The sequence below is a fragment of the Mesocricetus auratus genome, unplaced genomic scaffold (assembly GCF_017639785.1).
Source record: "Mesocricetus auratus isolate SY011 unplaced genomic scaffold, BCM_Maur_2.0 Super-Scaffold_100011, whole genome shotgun sequence".
Lineage (NCBI taxonomy): Eukaryota > Metazoa > Chordata > Mammalia > Rodentia > Cricetidae > Mesocricetus > Mesocricetus auratus.
This window is the reverse complement of record NW_024429195.1, coordinates 69,164,024-69,183,514: the sequence shown is the minus strand read 5'-3', so window position 1 is coordinate 69,183,514 and position 19,491 is coordinate 69,164,024.

The window sequence follows — 19,491 nt, the reverse complement described above, 5'->3', positions numbered from 1 at the left end:
TAAGACCCTATTAAACTAAATATTATGCCTTGATGTGGTACTAGAAGCTTTCTCCAGTGCCAGTAATGTAAAATATTACTGGAGACCCTGTGGTACTGGGAATTGTTTCCAATACTTTGGGCAAGCCAGATGAGTATTCTACCACCAAGATATATCCTCAGCCCAAATCCATGAACCTCATTATTGCATTTGCAAAGAACTTTGGTTACTACCTTGTCTAATTATTGTGAATATTACTGGTGAGGGAAGTGTAATGGTCTTTCTCCTCACTCCAAACTTAGCTCTGCACTAGGCCATTTCCCAGCTCCAGGAATCAAGGACTGTTCATTTTGATGGGTGTTTCCTAAAGCTGTTTCCTAGCAAGTAGGGTTATTCTCATTCATATGAAAGTTAACCCTTGCAAAGGACATTCACCAGAACATTCAATTCTATAGTACCACAACTTTCTGTCGTGTCCTTTCCCCCTGTCCCCCCTCCCCGCCACCAACCCCTCGGTGTACCTTAAACATCCCCCCTACTCAGCTTTAGTAGTTGTTACATTCCTATATCCTCACCTGTTTCATTTTTCTCAGTTCACTGTGAAACGTGTCTGTCCAGCCAGCACGGTCTTGATGGTTGATGGGAAAAACAGAGATGCTGACCTCGCATTGCAGTGATGCCTCAGTTACCTCATGATGCCCCTCACTGTCCATTCACTCCCGTGCTCAATGAGGTGCTTATCCCGTTACATTTCCTAATCATCTTCTGTACACTACTCCATTCTCGTGACTAGCTAAGACTTTCCTTCCTACTCCACAAAACAAGCTGAGTCATTCAGGAGGAACTGTCAACTGGTCCTCACCTCTAATGGACATGGCAGAAGCATTGCATCCATACATTCTGCCTTCTTGATGGAAGAGGAGAGTGAGACACACTCCCGCTAACACATGCAACACAAGCTCTGTCACCTGGACAAGGACATTGCTCCAGTTATCCGCTTTCTCCTAAGTCACCAGCCCTCGTAATGGCTTACTCCATAGACATGCATGCATCAAGCTTTCCCTAAACTCATTTTCCTTATTTATAACCACACCATCTTTTACATGTTTTATAACTAAATTCCTCAAAGAGCAAGCTCCACTATATCAAACTCCGTAGCTCACATTTTCTATTTAAATCACTGTCCTCAACCTTTTGCCCTTTTGATTCCACTTAACTACACGTTTTAAGTCTGTTTTTCTAACTGTGTGTGTGTGTGTGTGTGTGTGTGTGTGTGTGTGTGTGTGTGTGTGTTATAATAAGACTAGGCACAAACCCAAGAGGAGGTCTGAAGCACAGGCAAAAGAGTCAGAGATCCCCGCCCCCCTGCTCCCACTGTTAGGAGATCCGCAAGAACACCAAGCTACACAACCATAACATATATGCAGAGGACCTGGCACAGAACCATGCAAGCTCCAGGATTACGGCCTCTTCCTCTGTGAGCCTCTATGAGCCCTGCTTAGTTGATTCTGTGGGCCATGTTGTTCTGGTGTCCTTGACCCCTCTGGCTCCTGTGACCCTTCTTTTCCCTCTTCTGTGGGGTTCCCTGAGTTCTCCTATTTGCCTGTGTGTCTCGGTAGCTGCTCTCATCAGCTGCTGGGTGAAGCCTCTCTGATGATGATTGGGCTAGGTGCCGATCTATTCTTCCGGCTGGCTCGGCCTGCAACTGAGCCCTTTTGGTGTGTTCTTAGTACACTTCTTCAAATCTGTCTGTATTCAGCCAAATCCACTTCCAACCTGGGCTCCTCTCCTGAGCTCCATCCAGATATGTGAATCAGCCTTACACTTTGGATGTTCCTTTGGATGTCTGTAAGATGTCTGGAGATCAATCTTGTCAAAATTAGTTCCTGGACCTCCCCCATGCCTTGTCTTCCCCATCTCAGTTAGTGGCAGCTTCGAGGTTGGGTTTCCCAGGCCACACTTTGAAGCCGCCCTTGATTCTCCTCTATTTCTGACAATTCATCACAAATCCAGCAGGAAATTCTCCAGCTGTCGTTGTTTAGAATGTAACCACTCTGCACTGCCTGGCCCACTGCTAGCCACTTGGCTTTCGCTGCCGTCACTTAAACGTAGTTCAGGTTACCATAGTTACATCAATCTCGGTTTCCCTTCTTCTGCCCTTCCCCTGAGGTCAGCCATAAATGGACCAGCCTTAGCCACCGACCACCTCCCAATCTGTATCTTGCTTTTTGTATTTTTTCCTTGTATTTTTTATTTAAAAATATTTTTATTTTTATTTATTACTGGAGTTTTTATTTGTTAAGATCTCTATCCCAACCAGTCATTAAAGAACCAAGTGTCACAGACGTGAGGGGCAGGGGCCAGGAACTGTTCTCCTCACCGCATGAACAGCAATGGGGAACATGGAGGGTCAGCAGAGATGGAGAAGACAGGACAACAGTGGCGGGCAGTGGGGCGTCAGTGTCACAGAGACAGAGTCATTCCATCATCTCCTGGTCCCCTGAGGATGGAGGAAGAGGTAAATCCCACCTGTTGTGTGATATTTTGAATCAGAGGACAAAGCTAGCCACTAACTGATCAAAATTAACCATAGAGGTTTTGGAGGACTGAGGACAGATAGAGAGGAAGTATTGTAAGGTAGGACTTAGAGAGGATCTCAGCCTTTTGGATGGAGGAACGGAGGTCGCCGGTGGCTGCTCTGTTGCTTCTCTGATCTTTCAGGTTCTTATCCTGGTGTCTGACTCCTGAGTTTTTATAGATTTAAAAAAATAATTAGATAAATACCACCCACTCCAAGTCCCTTCTGCCAGATAACCTCGTCGGGGCTCAACCCGTTTCTTCAGTCAGGAGATTTGGGCACGTGGAGATAAAGAAGTGGGGATGGAGCTAGAAGTAGGGGGCCTGAGCGAGGTCCAGCCTTGCCACGCCCATTCAGGGGAGAGTGGGATTTAAGGGTCAGGGGCTCAGGCAACAGGCAGGCAAGCAGGGCCCCAGGCTCAGTCCTGGTGTGCCAGGTGCTGCCAGTGCCCCCTCGCAGGCCAGTAACATCTCCTCTTTGAGGACACCTCTTTGTGCGCTGAGTACTCAACACCTGATGCTGTAACCTGCCTCAGGTACACACTGAGGAGCTTACAGAACAAGCCGTGGACAGGGGCCTCACAGATGCCCTCGCTCAGCCTGCGCACTGGAAGCAGACAGATGGTGATCTCATACCTGTGCCGGGTCACCAGGAAGCCAACCTTGACTGGAAAGCTGCTGCCACTCTCCTGAGTAACCATGGCCACCGCGTCGTGCAGCTTTTCACCAAAGTGGACGTGGTTCTCCGAGCCTACTGCAAAGCAGATACCTCGAATCCTGGGCTTATGGCCCCTGTTGGCTGCAGTAATGGACACCCTCCCTGCTACTGGGCAGGACCCACAGTTCTTTCTTGACATTGCCACTCAAGCTCAGCAGCCTGCCATGCTCCAGAGAGACAAGCAGGAACCTTGCAGGCGAGCCCCGCGGCCAGTAGGGTAGGATGCACCAGGAGGTGGTAGCAGCTGTCAAACAGCTCCAGAGCATAAGAGTCCGGTGCTGCAGCCCAGTCTATGTCCTGCAAAAGTGGTCATCTGAACTCGTATAGTACCCTCCCGCCCAATATTCTCCGTCCCAATCACTGTGTCACGCCTTCCACTGGCTACACAGCCCCTTTGCTGTTCCTCAAGACAGTTAGGTATGGTGTCACAGACATGCTTTGCACTAACTGTCAGTCTGTCTGGAACTCTCCTTACGCAGACAGCCACACGTAGCTGACTCCCTCACCTCCCTCGGAGTCTTACCTCAAACTTCATTTTTTCATCAACACTCCCATTCTTGGTACCAGTAGTGGCTGTACTTTCCAAATAGTCATGAAACTATCTTTCAACTGGAGGCCTTTCTTAAAATGTCATCTATGGTGGTTTGAAGGTGAAAGGTACCCATAGGCTCATGTGTTTGAACACTTGGTCCCTAGCTGCTGGTGCTGTCTGAGAAGGCTGTGGGATCTTTAAGAGGTGGACCACCGGGATGACATAGGTCACCGGGGTGATCCTTAAGGCTTTATCTCTGGCCTCACTTCCTCTTCATGCTCTGCATCTGGGGTGTGGATGCAACATCGCCAGCCAGCCTCCTATTTCAGCCACCACACATTCTCTCCCTGCTGCCATGTCTTCTGTGGCATGATAGACTCTACCCCCTCTAGAACTATCAGCCAAACCCTTCCTCCCTGGAGTTGCTTTTGTGAGTGTATGTTATTGCAGCAACAGAAAAATAACTAAAATACCATCTTTGCTCTGTTCCGTTAAGACCTAGAGTATTTTCCCCTTTGACCTGGGTGGACCTCTGTAGCTCTGAACCAGGAGATTTACTGTACTGTCTGAAGCTAGACATTATAATGCCATCCTTCCATTTAAAGACACAAGTGGGGAGCATGAGCAGGCTCAGCAGGGAGAAGGGCTTGCTGAATAACCCTCACAATGTGAGTTCAGTTCCCAGAACCCATGCTAGAAGAAGAGAGATGATTTCCAAAGAGTGTCCTGTGATCGAGATATGCATGCTGAGATATGCATGTCTGCATGCGCACCACACACACACACACACACACACACACACACACTCACACACATTCACACACTATGATGATGATGGTGGTGATGATGCAGTGGAAAATAAAAAATTAAAAAGACTTTGCAAAATGACTAATTTTGGAGGTAGTATAGGAAAAATTCAAGAGAACTTGAGACATCCTGAAGTGTCAAAATATAAGGAAATGATGAAAAAATGAAAGATGAGATTATGTAAAAGGGACACAATTTAATTTGAAGCTAAAGGAACCATTAGTACTCAAAACTGGAGATTTTTGAACTATAAAATAAATCTCACAGCATTGGATTATCACCCAAATGACAACATAAATATACATGAATCTATAGCGATATAAATAAATGAGAGAGCAAAGACAAATCTGTTATATAGAAGAATCTGAAACAACTTATGCAGGAAGCAAAAAAGCCTTCCTTTCCCTTTCAATCTTGCTTAGATTTAGCAACTTGTTTTCAAAATACAGAATATGGAGAGGGAAAAATACAGCAGTTTTAATGAGAAGATGGCAAACACCATTGTAATCAACAGATCACAGTTACCTTGACCAGCAATGTCACAGTAATGTTATGCTTTCCTGGGTGAGATGTGCTAAGAGGAGCATGTAATACGAAAAACAACAACAAAAATCCCAGCGAAATACTGATGAGGTCTGCAGTATAACAAACCAGTGCCACAGAAGGAGAAAGTCTGAGAGCGATAGAGGTGGGGAAGATGTAGAAAACTATGTGCTTTGAGGGAGTATTCTGAAGTAAACTGCAGGTACAATTAAAAATAAAAAAGCAATTCAGCCAGCTGGGCATTGGTGGCTCATGCCTCTAATCCCAGCACTGAGCAGAAGCAGGAGGATCTCTGTGAGTTTAAGGCCAGCCTGGTCTACATACTTAGTTCTAGACCAGCCAGGGCAACACAGTGAAACCCTGCCTTAATAATAAATAACCAGGGCGTTGGTGGTGCATGCCTTTAATCCCAGCACTCGGGAGGCAGAGGCAGGTGGATCTCTGTGAGTTCGAGGCCAGCCTGGTCTACAGAGAGAGTTCCAGGACAGGCTCCAAAACAATACAGAGAAACCCTGTCTCAAAAAACCACATAAAAGAAAGAAATTCAGCCTCTACCTGCATACTCATTTGTTCTGTATCTGTCGCTCTCTCTCTGTCTCTCTCTCAGTCTCTCTCTGTCTGTGTCTGTGTCTCTGTCTCTGTCTCTGTCTCTCTCTCTCTCTCTCTCTCTCTCTCTCAGTGTCCACCTCTTGAAGCACTTGCTCTCAGAAGTCTATGTAGACATGTGATGCACAGGGAAGGACCTGTTTTAGGTATGCCCCCTCAAATTACATGACAGCCTCCTGATGGCCAGCATCAGCCACCACACATGATGAGAAAACCTTTGAGATAGACCCAAACTTTTAAGTGCGAACCACCGAAATGAGCCCAGCCAATGCTCACAGTTATTAGATCACACCAATGGTAAGAAACTGTTTCATGCTTCCGTTGGGATGGCTCACGCAGATAACATCGCCCCAGAATTCCCAGGTTAATTATACCTTGTTCTTTTCCATCTTTGATGTAACAGCAAGCACTCAGAAAGTCTGGGGAGATAAAAGAGACATTTTCCTGTGCATTTTCACGAGGACATAAAAGAAGAGAATTCATTTCTGTTAACTGTAGCTTCATACCAGTGTTGGCTTATACTAGACACCTTGAACTAGAGAAATACTGAGTATCTATGATGTAGTAACCAGAGTCCCAGTCTAATGTTTTTTTCTTTGTTTATAGCCAGAGGGTACTAAAGCTAGCTTGGAGACAACACTGGCATGTTAAACATGTCTAGGTTGTGGCATGTCACCCCCATAACACATCAAATTCTTTTTCCTTCGAAAACACATGAGAAGAAAATACCTTCCTTGTATCTGAGAGCTAGGAATTGCTACTTGTCTCAGCGTAAAAGACTTGCCTGTTTTTTGTACATCATGAACTACATAAAGGCATCATTGGGAGGCAGGCTGGGATTTCCTAGCTAGGCCTGCAGCTACCACTGAGCATGTGACCCAGGAATCATGACCTGTGTGTCACCTTCCAATTTCATCTTTGCCCCCACTTTTCCTGTATGCTTTTCTATAAGCAGATTTATACTCTTCTTTCGAAAGAGTTGATGCGACGGCGAATTTTAATCATCTACTTGGCAGGACATGCGATCGCTCAAGAAGAAGGGAGTCTTGATGAGGAATTGTCCTAATCAAGCTGGCTTGTGAATGGGCCGGTGAGGATTTTTCCTAATTAAGCCCGTTGAGGTAGGAAAACAAATCCTAAATGTGTACAACACCTATTCGTGGATTTAGTCCTGAGCTGATGAAGATGGATGGAGTTGAGTGTAGATATTTGTTGCTCTCTGCTTCTTGATTACAGATTCGGTGCCTCCAGCTGGCTGTCTAGCTCCTGCTGTTTCGAACTCCTTGCAATGGCAGACTAGATTCTGGAACTGTGAGCCCAAATAAACGCTTTCTTCCTTAAGTTGCTTTTATCAGGATATCTTCTCAGAGCAATAGAAAGGTAACTAATACAGTCAGGATATAAAAATGTAACCAACAGCAATGAGGAAAAGAGATGAAATAGACATAGATGACGCTATAACTTGGTTTACTGGAATCCATTGGGACAGAACACCGAGGACTGCAGAAAGCTTGTGTTCTCAGTGCAGGAACACACACCAGGCAAAGGCCAAGGAAACTCCTCTATGAGATAGTGATGATATGTGAAATTCTAAACATCATTGCGCATTTGTATACCCATGAGGCCTTTACCCAGCACTGGGATTTACTGACAAGTCTGGATTTCAGTAACTTTCTCTCAGTACACTCTTACTCATAAGAGAGTCCAGTGAATACAGCTAAAAGCAGATTTACTTCTGTGAGTCCTTTTCCCCATTGCCAGAGTTACAGGCAAGGCCTGCTATGCCTAGCTATTTGGGTCTGCTCTAGGGATCAAAATTCAGGGTTAAAATTAAGTTGACAAATTGAAAGGCAATTATTTCACTGCCTGAACCATCTCCCATCCTGCTCTCCATTTTAAATAAGAGGTGGGCTCCAGCCAGGCTTCATGACATTTGACTTTGGCCTCGATTGTAGCATTCAGAATGCACTGGAAAGGGGTGTGAATGGACTTTTCCTCATGCCACTATGTCAGCCTGGTTAAAAGGTGACTTTTTGCCTGTAGAATTCCTAGAGATCTCTGCAGATTTCTTTACCCTAGCCTGGCATGGTGGCTCATGCCTCTAATCCCAGCACTGAGCAGAAGCAGGAGGATCTCTGTGAGTTTAAGGCCAGCCTGGTCTACAGACTTAGTTCTAGACCAGCCAGGGCTACACAGTGAAACCCTGTCTTAATAATAAATAACCAGGGCGTTGGTGGTGCATGCCTTTAATCCCAGCACTCGGGAGGCAGAGGCAGGCAGATCTCTGTGAGTTCGAGGCCAGCCTGGTGTACAGAGTGAGTTCAAGGCCAGACTCCAAAGCAATCCAGAGTAACCCTGTCTCAAAAAACCAAAAAAAAAATATTATTATAATAATAATAAATAACTAAATAACCATGCAACTTCAGTATTTCCTAAAACAAGTTTATCATCAGCTTTCTCAATCTAATAAATTAAAGGGGTGGGGGAAGCTTGTGATTTTGTTGTTTCATGAGAAAAATAAGAAACCTGTCTCAGGCTGTCCTGAATAGTATCAAAGAGCCCAGGATGTTTTTGTTTTGTTTTGTTTTTGAGACGTGGTCTCTCTATAGTTTTGGCTGTCCTGGAACTTGTTCTGTAGTCCAGGCTGGCCTTAAACTCAGAGGTCTGCCTGCCTCTGCCTCCTGAGTGCTGGGATTAAAGGTGTGTGCCACCACTGCCCAGCTCCAAGATGTTTTGTTTGTTTGTTTTGGTCTTCAGTTTGTGGGAGCAGGAAAATTATTCTTTACATAGTACATCTTTGAGATGTGCATGGCTATGGACAATCCCAGGTCTTTGTAAACTGGGAATAAAGAAGATAATGCCAGCATTTGTACCGTCTCAAAAAGAAACATCAAAGATTTACATCAAGATTTATCAGTAGGAAATCTTAATCTTTTGAGTTACATTATGCTTTTATATTCACTTCCTAATGCTTGGAGGAAATTGAAATTAGAATTTTGAGTAAACCAGAAATGATAAAAAACAATTTCTACCATTCATCTAACACATACTTTCTGAGCATTTAGTCTATACCTGTGCACTTAGAAATGATGTACTTATGGAGCAGTGTGTGTGTGAGAGTGTGTGAGAGTATGTGTGACAAGTATGTGTGTATGCATACACATATGTGAGGCGCTAACAAACACCACCCAGAAAGCATATTTTCCTACACACAGGCATGCACACGCACAGACCCTCCATTCATTGGCATCCAGGTTTTGTTTTCTACTGAAGACAAGAGAACAGAAAGCAGGAACAGACAGTTGTGTGAGTAATGTCACACACAGTGTCTTCCGCGATGTGTTCTTTTGGCACTGGAGGAGGAACTGTGTGTATTCTGGATTGCTGAGCTCTCTCCCGTGACATTGTCTTTATGAAACCTGACAGCTTGAGTAGGCCAGGCTAGAACTGATGAAATAAGATGGCTTATAAGAGATGGCGGGACTCCAGGCACCCAGTGTCCATTAGACTTCCCCAAGAGCCAAGGTGCCCCTGTAACCATAGTGGCACACTAATGTGCCATGGAGCATGGCTGAGAAGCTCTGCCTATAGCTCATAAATCTCACCAGAAGGCATTATGTAAACTTTAGCTATGTGGAGAATTGTTAAATAGGTCTGTGGCACAGGATGAGAAATGAAACACTCCCTATCTCTTCATCAAGATCAGGGGTGTTTGATCACCCAAGAACCAAAACATTTTGAAGCTTCTCCAGGCAGTAGAGATTTGAATGGAGTTATTATCGTTTTTGTGGTGTGTTGTGCCATTTACAGGTAAAGTCATCTACAAACGGAAAGAATAAGATGATATTGTCACTAGTTTGTGAGAAACTATGAACACCCATTTGGGGACAGCCAGAAAAAAAATGAGAGATACTTAAAGAGATTTATTAGAAGGCAATTTTATGCCAAAATGAAATGAGTCATAAGAAATTTCTTAACAATAGTTGAGAGAATTAAATAGGATACGTTATGGGAAGTCTGTACCACAGCACATAGTTCAGGGAGTGGCCACTGGGGTTCTATGTATTAGGTCTGCTCGACGCTGGCTGCAAGTAACAGAATAACTAAAACAGGTCAGAAGAACAGAAAAACTGAGTGGGGTGTGGATGTATGTTGTTCATTGTGAGAAAACAGTTACCACTGGGTGGCAACTGGGTTTAAGAATTTACCAAGTAGCCAGGTGTTGGTGGCGCACGTCTTTAAACCTAGCACTTGGGAGGCAGAGGCAGGCGGATCTTTGTGAGTTCGAGGCCAGCCTGGTCTACAAGAGCTAATTCCAGTACAGCCTCCACAAAGAAACCCTGTCTCGAAAAATAAAAAAAAAAAAGAATTTACCAAGTGCTCAGGAGGGGCTGGATCAAAGGTCTGAAAAGCATCCTAAATTTAGACAACTTCAAGAAGGGAGTTTCTCCAGACTAACTTGCTTTCCTGATCAGCCCACTTAAAGGGCAAAAATGAAACCAGTTCCTGAGTTCTTCTCTCCTACCCATCTGGGGAATTTCTTTCCTTCTTCCTTCTTTTTTGTCGCTTTGGTGTTTGAGATGGGGTCTCATTCTGTCACTCAGTGACCTGGGGCCCTTGACTGTCCTACTTCCTCATCCTCCCGAGTGCAGGGGTTGCACATGATGAGTCACCACACCAGATCACGGAGTTTCTTCTTTAATGTTTTTATTGTCATTTGTACTAATTATACAAAATAATGGGTTTCATTATTACATTTCATACATGTACATACTGGGTTTTTTTCTGTTCTATTCACCCCATAGCCTGTTCCCAACTAGTCCATCCCTCTTGTACTTTTATCTATGTGTGTGTGTGTGTGTGTGAGAGTGTGTGTGTGTGTGAGTGTGTGTGAGAGTGTGAGAGTGTGTGTGTGTGAGAGTGAGTGTGTGTGAGAGAGTGAGTGTATGTGATGTGTGTGTGTGTGTGTGTGTCCCAATGAGTTTCTGCAGAGTAGCTCACATGAGCATCAGAGACTTAGCAGTGGCTATGCTAATGAAGAAAATGCATCTCCCTCTGTCAGCATCCATTAACTACCTTCAGATCTTCAGGGAGGGGTAGGACCGCATGAGTCATTCCCCTTTCCTATGACTGGATATTGATGGGCTAACCCTTACGCAGATGATCTCAGCTGCTGTGGGTTCAGGAATGCCATAGTCATATGTCCTAGAAGACATTGTTCTGCAACACGCCAACCCGTCTACCAGCCCTTACATTCTTTCTACCCCCATTTTCCACAATGCATGAGTTTTTGAACATAGAGTCTCAAACATGAGTATCTGACTAGCCTAATTAAGACCAGGTATCCAAAGGTCCTTCCACATCCTCTCCCCCTGGAGGGTGGGATCCCACACATTCCACCCAGATACAAATCACTACTGCCATGATTGAAATAGAGTGATGCCCAGTGCTTCCTTGAACTAGACCTGATAGAGTGCCCACTGCATTGTAACTTAAGGAAGGGTGAGACATGTGGCAGAATGTGGGGGAAAGCTAGGTTATTACTCCTGAGCCTCACAGAAGAGGAGCAAGACAAGTTACCAAAACACAGAGCCAGAGAGAAGCTTTGAAATTCTTCGATGGGCTGCGGCAGCCCAAAATGACCCTAGGAAGGAACCTAGAGAATGATCTCCATCTCCTGTGGTCTACCCCACTGGCCAAATCAAAGGATGAAGACCCTTGATAATGAAGCCACTACACTGCCTGCCAAGGGGTGTGAGCAGAATGTGTGTTTAGAGCATTGAGTGATATATCTGGTAATGGTTCCTTGAATAATACACAAAGGAAGTTACTCCTCTGCCCAGGTTTTGATGACTCCCTTTAGAAAGCAACACAGCATGTTTACAACATCACACTGCCATGAGACCCCAGTGCCTTCATTTCATGGCAGTCAGTATGGGCTAGTAATAAACCATTCTACTTTACATAAGGCCTTACTTAATCATCTAAGACCAAATTTAATCCCACCCACTCCCTGGGGCCCTCAGCCAGCCAGCCTCTTGTTGCTCTTGGGTGAATATGATGTTGTGCACCTTATGCTTGCACTAATTTCCAACCTAAGAGTGGTACCTTTTGCCCCGGTTCATGTCCATTCATCTCTGCATCCCCATGGAGATCCTTGCAAACCATTCCCCTAGAGGATGCTGAGGAAAGTTTATGGAGTCTTTGTGACAGAAGGAATTTTGCAGAGCTCATATTTTCTAGGGTGGTATTCATTTTTCCCCCAAAGATTGCTTAAGAGGCCCCGTAGGTTTCTAACTTGCAAATACATCCTGTTCAGCAAGTTAGAACATTTACGAAAGGGTTGGCGTTTACCTCACACACTGGGACAGCTTGGCTCTTGCCTTAGGGTTACTTTTGAAGAACTTTTATTTGTCTTTTGACTATTCCTGAGAAAGGGTTAGCTGGTATTAAATAACAAAGGAATGAATCATCCTTGTATCTTGAAGTGAAGTTATTAAAACCCAATGGATTGTAGTGAGGGGAAGGGAATGCTTTTAACCTAGAAATAAAGTCACACACACACACACACACACTAAACTTGGAAGTGAGTGTAAGAAATACACACATTATTCCATTGTATGACTTTTAATGTTAGCCTAAGAATCACTTTGGAGTATGGGAGTCTAAAAACTGTTCAGCTCCCCAAAAGAAATATCAGAAAAGGACAAAAAATCAATCTTTTAAGAGTCATAATCTCCAAATCTCCTTCCGGATGTCTGAGCATATGGTAAGAGACCCACCCCTGGATATGTAGTTGCTATGTAAGTCCACAGCATTAAAATCAAAGCAGTCAGCCATGCTCTTTGTTCAACCTGCAGTCATGTCTTTGAACTTGTTATCAAGGATTCTCTACACTTCTCTGCTCATGTACTCAAACACCACACCACTTCTCTCGTGTCTGTATACAAACCACTCTAAGAAAGATTCTTTTCCAATGGTATACATAATCATAAAATAGAAAGAAAGCATCTAAGAACCAGTAAAGGTGCTAATAGGACCGGGGATGTCCCTGAGAAGTATTAAATAGGATGATCCACATAAAGCAGGGGACTCAGAAGCACATGGTGGCACGGAGTGGACCTCAGTGTGAGGGCACAAAAATCATGAGAAGAGTATCTTCCCCGCCTCTCACTATGGAAACCAGACATCAAACTGGTATGGCAAGCAAAAAGTGCCAAACTCTGCACCATGCCCGCCCCTACTGGCTTCGGTACAGGAGTTGCTTACTGGTGGGATGAGCACATTTGGAAGGGAATGACCTTGGGCTGGGTGAGATCATTTCTCCTGCATCACCTATGATAGCATCTAGAGAACAAGAGCACAGCCTCCTACACATCCCACAGTAACACGAAGTGCTCCATTGACAGATCTCATCTCTCCCAGGCTTCCAGATCCTTGACCTTCTAAGGTCATCCTTCTGTGGCAGTTCTCAGTCCCCATCTAGGCAGCCTTCCTATACACAGTGTTAAGTGTCACTTTAACATCCAAGTGGAGAAAGTTTTCCAAGACAACGACCTCAATGGCCAAGGTAACTAGTGTTTGGGGGAAAATAATAAACTAATGTGGAAAAATCCTGTGTCAAGTTCTCTTTTTGTAATGCACAATTTTGCATTTTAATTCTCCAGTTGTCACCAAGCATACCAGTGATCACATCTTCTGTCTTTACAAGTCCTAAAACTTTAAAGAAAAATATGATAATGACGATTAATGTTACCAGTTACCCCCTGGCAACCCTTGCATTCAGTCTCACTTGGTTCTCAAATTAACTCTTTCACATCAGTACTACTGTCATGCCCATTTTACAGTTGGCTCCTGAAGGGTAAAGGAAACTGCTTTTCCAACTTTGAATCACTAGTAAAGATGCAGCTAGAATGTAAACCCATTTGTGAGCCACATCCAATACTTCCTGAGACCTTGGGACCTTCCCCACTCTAGTGGTCATCCTCACCTGATGAAGACTGGATGACGTTTTGGACAATGCTCACTAAAGTATCTTTCTTTTGCCATTAGCTAAGGCCAGTGGTTCTCAACCTCCCAAATGCTATGACTTTTTACAACAGTTCTTCATAAAGCAGTGACCCCAACCATAAAATTATTTTCATTGCTACTTCATAATGGTAATTTTGCTATTGTTAGGAATTATAACGTAAGCATCTGATATGTGACTCACAGTTTGAGATTCGCTGGCTTGAACACATATTCAATTCAGTTCAGCACTATGATGAACCATCTAACAGATACAAGGATTACATCTTTAGTATTCCTGAATTTTAACTTTCTTCACCCAAATGAGAAGCATACCCCTCTGGATTAATTGTCCCAACTCTGTCTTATCATCTAAACAAAGTCAGAGACCACATACCAAAGCACCAGATACAAGGCACTCATCTCTTGGTTCTGTTGTCTGATCACTCTACAAAAAGACCACCAAAGTAACCTACCTACTAGTGCTCATGTAGCCAGGAAGAGAGACTCCTTGGGAAAGTCTTAGCTATATCATCCAAGAACTTCAGAGCTAGGTTTTTGTTGGATGTAGGAAGCTTGTGCTAAGATGAAATTTTCAGCGTGGGGATATGATTTTGACTGTCCTGGTTTAGTGGCACAACGGTAGAGAGTTGGAAGTTCTGTAAGACCTGGATTTTGAAGTGTCTCTTAGTAAGTAGACATCCCTTTGATAAGTAATTTGGCACCCAGTTGAATAATACATCATGAAGATAAATGGATCTTCAGGAAGTTCTTGAAATGAGCATCTTACAACTTTCTTTGCTTACCCCACGACTTCCTAGAATAGAAGTTCTGTTGGCAGAGCCCATCCTAGCTCACGTAGTGACAAGCAGTTTTCATTTAGTGTTTATGTCCCTTATCTGCAAATGGAGATGATTAACAAACTTCTGTGGAGAGACATCATGAGGTTTAATGAGTTAACTGAACACTTAGAAGGTGGTTAGCACATAGAAGACTCTCTGGATATGTTCCATATCACATCTACAACCCAACACAGGTAGTCTTGCCCCAGACAGACCAAGGAAAAATCTTCTGTGATAAACCTTCTCTGAAGCAATGGATTATGGACTGAATTATGTCTTCTTCAATATATGTGTTGAAGTCCTAATTTGCAATGTGAGTTCCTTAAGGAAAGAGCCTCTAAGGAGGTAATTAAAGTGAAATGAGACCATGAGATTGGGACTCTGAAGCAAAGGAACTGGTGTCTTTATAAGAAGAGTAAGAAATCCTGGACAAGCCTTTCTCTACACAGACACAGGAACAACAGTGTGAGGGAAAAATAAGCTGTCTATGGGCCATCAAGAGTCCTCCATGTTGCTTTGATTTTTAAAAGCCATTTTGAACAAACAAAATGTGTAAAGTTTGTGACTGGTGCCCTAGATTTTTGTCTCCACTGAATTCTGTTAAGGCTCAGTCGCTCTGCACAGGACTGCTTGTTATAGCTGAAGCTCACCCTGAAGTTCAGGAAGCAGGTTTCACTCAGACCAAAGCCAAAGTGACCTCTGATTGCTCCCCTCACCCATCTACTCCCGACCTGTCCACCTGGGCTACCACCCGAGGTCTCAACCATACAGCGAGTATGAATTGGGTACCTTTTATCTACCAGGCATTTCTTCAAGTAAAATGGTGACAAATGACACAAATGGTCTGCCCATGAAATACAGGGACAGCTGGATAACATCTGAAACTGCAGTTGCCACACGTGCTGTGGAAGGGGTGACACAAACTCAGGTGTGTCATGAGAACTGAGACTGCCTACAGCCACCACATACCTCTACTCAGGATAAGAACCAAGACCGCCTTCATCAACACGACTTCACTATTTGTTCCAGTAATTCTTGCCCAGGGAGGTAAGACTATATATACCATCAACATCCGTATTGTTTGCTTTAAGAACTGCCTCCAAATCAGTTTATCTAGCTGCAGTTTCTTAAACAGCTGATTCCTCAGGACAGAGGCCCAGTGTGATTCATTTGTCCGTCAACTTTTCACTGATCAAGGTTTGCTTCAAGACTCTCACCTCAATCTGTTTGACATTTTTAAATTTTATCAACTCCCCTTTAAGCCAGTACCTGAATCTAGCCTTCAAAACCTTAGAAATACCAATTTCTGACTTCCCCTTTGCGTGATAATTTTAAATTTCTCTTGATCGACAGCATAAGGTGACATGTGGAGAATCTACGGTCTGTCATTGTGACACACTGATAGGGCCTAGAAAAACGAAATGCAGGGCAAGAAGGGACTGCATGGAGTAGATCAAAAGGAGAGCAGGAAAAGGGGGCTCAGGCAAGGCTCCACAGGAAGAAGAAGGGGGCTGGAAGAAGAAAAGGAAGGTTGCTCTGGGAAAAGGCCTTTGGTTAGGAGAGAAGTGTGGTTTTCTAGAATGAAAAGAAGGCTTGAGGCTGAATCAGCGATGGAGCAAGAGCTTACTCGAAGACCTCAGTGACAGAAACATGTTTTTAGATGATGTTTATATTGGTGTGTATTCATTGTACACAGCACTGAGTTTCATAAAGACATTTGCACATACTACACTTGGAGCGTATTTCCCTTCGATCCATTCCCATCCCCCTCTTTGTCTCTCTTCTTTACTCCCATTTGTCTCCTTCATGCCTTTAGCTGGTTTGTTCTCAACCTTCAGGTTGAACCCCTTTGAGTGTCACGTATCAGATATTTACATTACAGTTCATAACAGTAGCAAAACTACAGTTATGAAATAGCTTTATGGTTGGGGGTCACCACTGTATGAAGAACTGTATTAAAGTGTTGCACCATTAGGAAGGTTGAGAAGCACTGGTCTAGATAATTTCATACCTTTCTTTCATTTCATATACACATACATAATTTAGTATCCTGGCGTAAAATCTAAGATCTACAAATAAGAAAAAAACAATACCTCAAGACATTTTAGAAATAACTGTGCTTGGATCTTGACATTGTTCAGAGGAAATGATGCACATGGAAGCTCAGGAAACTGCAAGGCTGTGCTGACACTTCATTGCAAGGGAGAAAAACACTAAAAGCTACAGGGTGATATATAGCACGTGCACTTGAGACATTTAGAAGAATTCTACTGTACACATCGTTAGGTCTGCATAGTAAGATCAGCAATTGAGGGATGAAATGAAGAATCCATGCTTTCATCCACAAGGAAAACAAGGAGGCTACCAGTAGCATAAGAAAAAATCCTCCTGGCAGAGCGAGTACACGTTTCCTGAGAATATGCAGAATATAGTACAGGACAGGATATTTACTGGCTTACCTGATGTGCCCATTTTCGTTTTGGCCAGTCTTGATTAGAATTCTGTCCAGTCCTAGCTCTAATGTTTACTCCTGGAGGAAGGGACTGAGCTATCAGTCATCCTGAACCATACAAACTGAGCCATGTTTTCATGGGATGATGTAGGGGATGATGAGATCCCAAAGCAAGGGTTACTAGACAGAACCAGCCAAGGCATGCCTGAAATAATTACACTGTACACAAGTTAGGCTTTATAATTGTGGCTGAAATATGTGTTATCTCTGTGATAACCTTTATAGGCCTTACCATAAATACTAGATGGAAAGAAAGAATGAGAATGGAAGACAAGAATGAAATAAAAAGCGCATGTCTATAGTGGTAGCACTCAGGAGGCAGATGCAGAGAGATGTCTGATCAACAAAGTGAGTTCCAGGACAGCCACGGCTACACAGAGAAACCCTGTCTAGAAAAACAAAATAAAACAAACAAACACACACACAAAACAACAACAAAAGAAATAGAGAAATAATGTAAATCAAGTTGATGATTTTCAGGATGAGAGAGACATAAAAAATGTTTTAATCTGATGAAGGCACAATGTTAAGTATTGGTGAGAATTTACACTGTTGGCTGTCAAATAAAAGAAAAAGAAACAAAGGAATTTACTTGTCCCTGGGAATGTAAATTAGCAACCAATATGGAGACTGATATGGAACTTGAAAATATCTGTCACAGGATCCAGTTGTCACAGGATCCAGCTATCCCAGGTATGGAACTAGAGTAGGTAATAATCAATAAATATGTGGACACAGATGTGTGTGTGTGTGTGTATGTGTGTGTGTGTGTGTGTGCACGTGCCTGCCTGCATGCATGTGTGTGTGTGTGTGTGTTATATCCACAATTGTGGATATAACAATTGTGTTATATACACAATTCATTATTGTTCAGCAATAAAGAACAAAATTCCATGATTTAAAAACTGCAGAACAGGCTGGGCGGTGGTGGCGCACACCTTTAATCCCAGCACTCGGGAGACAGAGGCAGGCAGATCTCTGTGAGTTCGAGACCGGGCTGGACGGACAGCCTCCAAAACAATACAGAGAAACCCTGTCTCGAAAAACCAAAACAACCAAACAAACAAACAAAAAAACTGCAGAACATTACATGCTAAGTAAAATAAGCCAAACACAGAACGATGAATATTGTATATTTTTTCTCGTATGTGGAAGTTTAAAAAAATTGTAATTACCAGTGATTAGCAAGGGGACTGAATGTGAGCAGTGCACACTGATTGAATGTGCTATAAGTCACACTTCATGAAGAAGAACAAACAATACAAATTAGTCAAAAATGTAAAGGGAATACTGAAAAGAAAAAACCCAAATCACTGGGGAGAATATCAAGAATCGGGAAGAATAAAAACTAGAAAGGGGCTTTAGTCTTGAGGCAGCACACTTCATATTTTGGTGCAGGAAATAGACAGTGTAAATAAAGGGTGTAGGTATATCATACTTTACATCCATCTCTTTCTGAGCACAGCTCATCATCACATTGAAATGTGTCTTCTATAGGAATGAATAAGGTTAGCATTTGTATTCCTTTCTTGTGGCTATGACAAAAGCCCTGGCAAAAGCAACTTAAAGGAGGAAGGGTGCGTTTGGCTCCCTGAGAGCAGACATCATCACCAAGAAGACGCCTCACCGACAGGCCAGTAAGCCAAGATATTATTGCGGGCGACTCCTCACTTGAAGCTTTCTCTCCCAGCGTACCTCCATTTTGTGTCAAATTGATGAAAACTAATGAGCACAGAAGGCGTGGCAGACTCCATGGCAGCCTATGAAGGCGTCGGAAACCTCACGTTTGGGAAGACCATGAAGCAGAGAGCAGACGATGTTTGTAGTCCTCTTTCCCGTTTTATTCAGTCCCAGACCCTAACTTACGGGATGGCAACAGTCCCATTCGGGGTGGGCACTGCTTCCTCAGCTAAACCTCCCCGGAAGCACTCTCACAGACATGCCCAGAGCTGTGTTTCCTAGGTAACTCTGAATCTCATCAAGCTGGCAACCGAGGTGAACTATTATAGCATTGTTCTATCATTTTAATTACAGCATCGGCCCTTAGTTCACACAAAATAAGAGTGTTTGCAAGATTAATAGCACTGTAGATTTGATGCAGTTTGCCTGCTAACTATGTCGGTCATCTGAAAGCTTTTGTGTTTGACCATCTCCAGGCTCTAGTCTTCAGAGTCAGTCAGAGGATGGAGTGAAGTAGTTTGCCAGTAGATACTGGGTTGGACCTTGGACTTGGCCAGCACAATCTCTGCTGTGACTTGACCTTAAGCTCTATCAGTTACTAGGCTGGCTGTATGGCTAAACTGCATAATGTATTTAGGTTTCAGTTATGTATAGTCCTGACTTAAATATTTGCTGTGAAGATCAAATG